This window comes from Monodon monoceros, unplaced genomic scaffold (genome assembly GCF_005190385.1).
Source record: "Monodon monoceros isolate NGI ecotype Baffin Bay Population unplaced genomic scaffold, NGI_Narwhal_1 Super_Scaffold_20, whole genome shotgun sequence".
Classification (NCBI taxonomy): Eukaryota; Metazoa; Chordata; class Mammalia; order Artiodactyla; family Monodontidae; genus Monodon; species Monodon monoceros.
This window is the reverse complement of record NW_021703777.1, coordinates 78,046,216-78,050,134: the sequence shown is the minus strand read 5'-3', so window position 1 is coordinate 78,050,134 and position 3,919 is coordinate 78,046,216.

The following is a 3,919-nucleotide window of genomic DNA, read 5'->3' as shown; positions in this document are numbered from 1 at the left end:
GGCACAAAAACAGACATATAGATCAATGGAACAGGATAGAAAGCCCAGAGATAAACCCACATACCTATGGTCAACTAATCTATGACAAATGAGGCAAGGATATACAATGGAGAAAAGACAGTCTCTTCAATAAGTGGTGCTGGGAAAACTGGACAGCTACATGTAAAAGAATGCAATTAGAACACTCCCTAACACCATACACAAAAATAAACTCAAAATGGATTGAAGGCCTAAATGTAAGACCGAACACTATAAAACTCTTAGAGGAAAACATAGGAAGAACACGCTTTGACATAAATCACAGCAAGATTTTTTTTTTACCCACCTCCTAGAGTAATGGAAATGAAAACAAAGATAAACAAATGGGATGTAATGAAACATAAAAGCTTTTGTAAAACAAAGTAAACTACAAGCAGGATGAAAAGACAACCCTCAGAATGGGAGAAAATATTTGCAAATGAATCAATGGACAAAGGATTAATCTCCAAAATATATAAACAGCTCATGCAGCTCAATATTAAAAAAACAAACAACCCAATCAAAAAATGGGCAGAAGACCTAACTAGACATCTCTCCAAAGAAGACATACAGATGGCCAAGAGACAAATGAAAAGGTTCTCAACATCACTAGTTATTAAAGAAATGCAAATCAAAACTACAGTAAGTTATCACCTCACACTGGTTAGAATGGGCATCATCAGAAAATCTACAAACAACAAATGCTGGAGAGGGTGTGGAGAAAAGGGGACCCTGTTGCACTGTTGGTGGGAATGTAAACTGATACAGCCACTATGGAGGACAGTATGGAAGTTCCTTAAAAAACTAAAAATAGAATTACCATGTGACCCAGCAATCCCACTACTGGGCATATACCCAGAGAAAACTATAATTCAAAAAGACACATGCACCCCAATTTTCATTGCAGCACTATCTACAAAGCCAGGTCATGGAAGCAACCTAAATGCCCATCGACAGACGAATGGATAAAGAAGTTGTGGTACATATATACAGTGGAATATTACTCAGCCATAAGAAGGAACAAAATTGGATCATTTGTAGAGACATGGATGGACCTAGAGATTGTCATACAGAGTGAAGTAAGTCAGAAAGAGAAAAATAAATATCATATATTAATGCATATATGTGGAATCTAGAAAAATGGTACAGATGAAGTGGTTTGCAAGGCAGAAACAGAGACACAGAGGTAGAGAACAAATATATAGACACCAAGGGGGGAAATCAGGGTGGGGGGTGGTGGTGGGATGAATTGGGTGATTAGGATTGACGTATATAAACTCATATATATATAAAATAGATAACTAATAAGAACCTGCTATATAAAAAAATAAATAAAATTCAAAAAAAATAAGGATATATTTTTATTGCTTAAGTCTAATTATATGTTTTGAATAAAAACTAGAGAATCCAAGGGTATTATAATAATTGATGTCAGAATTAAGTATAAATCAATTTGAGATGTTTTAGAATCAGTAAGGAATTATATATCACATTAAACAATGGTTTGAAGACTTTAGCCTATCTAAGCTCCTATATTAGAATTTAAATTTTCTCTATTTTAGTTAAATGATCATAGTTACTTCACATACTTAAGTGATTCTTGTATGTGAGCTATTGTTTCCTATTAACTTTAATTCATCCTTTCTTGGCCATGCCTCTTATCATTAGAGGCAAAGGGGTTTGACTATTCTCATTCTGATTGCTTTTCAACTACTAACGTAGAAAGCTTTGAACCATTCTGCTCCATTTTATGTCATTTCCAGTGAGCTAAGTGATCACTACTTTATCTTAATCCCCACAATACTTATAGCTAGTACCTCAAAGTTTAATGTCTAATTGTTTAATAATTACTTCATGTAAAATAGTTTTATCTCTCATTATGGAGATGTACATTTCTTGAGTTCTCACAGTCATATACTCCTACCAGAGTATCTAATGCATTGCTATTTACATAATCATTATTGTATATGTGATTTGAATAGAAATACATTAAATACACTGTAATTTTAAGCTTTTGCTTCCTAGTTATTATGTAATTAGAAAGAAAAAATCTTCATAGTTAAGTCCACATAAATTTATTATCAAATTATTATTTTTACTGAAATCAATGTAGGGAATACAACTCTATAAAGTAGTTCTTCTCGGAGACTTCCGTGGCAGTCCAGGGGTTAAGACTTCACCTTCCAATGCAGGCGGGTGCAGGTTCAATCCCTGGTCAGGGAGCTAAGATCACACATGCCTCTCAGCCAAGAAAACAAAACATAAAACAGAAGCAATACTGTATCAAATTCAATAAAGACTTTAAAAAGGTCCACATTAAAAAAAAAAATCTTAAAAAAAAATAAAGTAGTGCTTCTCAGTTGGGAGATGAAGGAATGAACAGCATTTCCCAATAGAAGGATGCTTACACTGAGTTCCTAGAAAATAGAGTCTGGGACACAACTTGTGAGTTAGCACTTTATTAGACTTCCTGGGAACTGAGAGTCAAAGCAAAAAGGGAGTGAAGCATGGTGAAAGAGCAAATACAAGAGTTACAGAGCCCGTCACAGCTTTGCAACAAATACAGTTGGGAGCTAGGTCATGTGAAATATCTCTAGAAATGTCAATAAGATACTAATCCATCTTTCGACAGTCCTTGGGGGGAGCAAGAACAAACAATTTATCTAATGGCTTCTGCCTGACTTATGTCTTTTATTGGGCAAAGACTAGCCAAGGAGGCAATGACTCTCCCACATTTCTAGGCTGTGTTACCTGGCTCTATGGGTACCACTGGGGAGTTGTAGTTCCAGCAGGTACAATGCCGCTATTGCGCTGGGTTAGCAGTCTTTCTTTGCAAGTCTCTAGGAGTATACAACTGCTTAAATCTGTACAAAAGGTGGCTTGGACTTTATGAGGAGGGGACAGTTGCTATGAGAGTATAAGCCATTGCTGGGGTCCTTCCAGCCATTCCAGGAAGCCAGAGAGTGGCTGTGGCTTGGGCCACTTGTGGAACTGAGCAGATCCGGGGAGACACAAACCTTGGTTCCAACACAGTGACTATGTTCATTGTCTCTAGGAACATGTATACTTTGAAAATGATTTTCCAATATAATTGTTTTCCAAATAAAAGCTACTGAAACAAATATTCAACTAAATTTTACCTAAAAACAATGTAGAAAATGAGGAAAAAATTAAATGAAATTTCTATACAAAATTGTCAGATTTAATTGGTATTCAGTATTCTGTGTTTTAATCATTCCTTATATCTGTAAATTATAAGGGTATGTGATAATCATAAAACATTTAAAACCACATATAATTAGATCTCTCCAACTTACATGTAGAATTTTATATATTCAACAATTTTTAAATCACAATCAAAAAAATTTAGGAGATTCATACAAATGAATATTTAGCCCAATATTCTTGAAGAGAAATTTAAATACACAAATCTAAGGACATTTAATTTGATGACCATCCCTCGTTCTATGTATTTGCACACTAATGAATACACTATTCTGATTAATATTGGTATACTATAAATGAATATTTATATATATGCAATATTAAAATGATTAGCAAAATTCACTGTATTATTACTATTACCCTATTATTTTTTTAAATATTTTAGTAAAGTATAGTTGATTTACAACGTTGTGTTAATTTTTGCTGTACATACATGATTGTGATTCAGTTATACATATACATATATTCTTTTTCATATTCTTTTCCATTATGGTTTATCACAGGCTGCTGAATATAGTTCCCTGTGCTATACAGTAGGACCTAGTTTATCCATCCTATATTTAATAGTTTGCATCTGCTAATCCCAAACTCCCAATCCTTCCCTCCTTTATTCCCTCTTCCCCTTGGTAACCACAAGTCTATTCACTATGTCTATGAGTCTGTTTCTGTTTTGTAG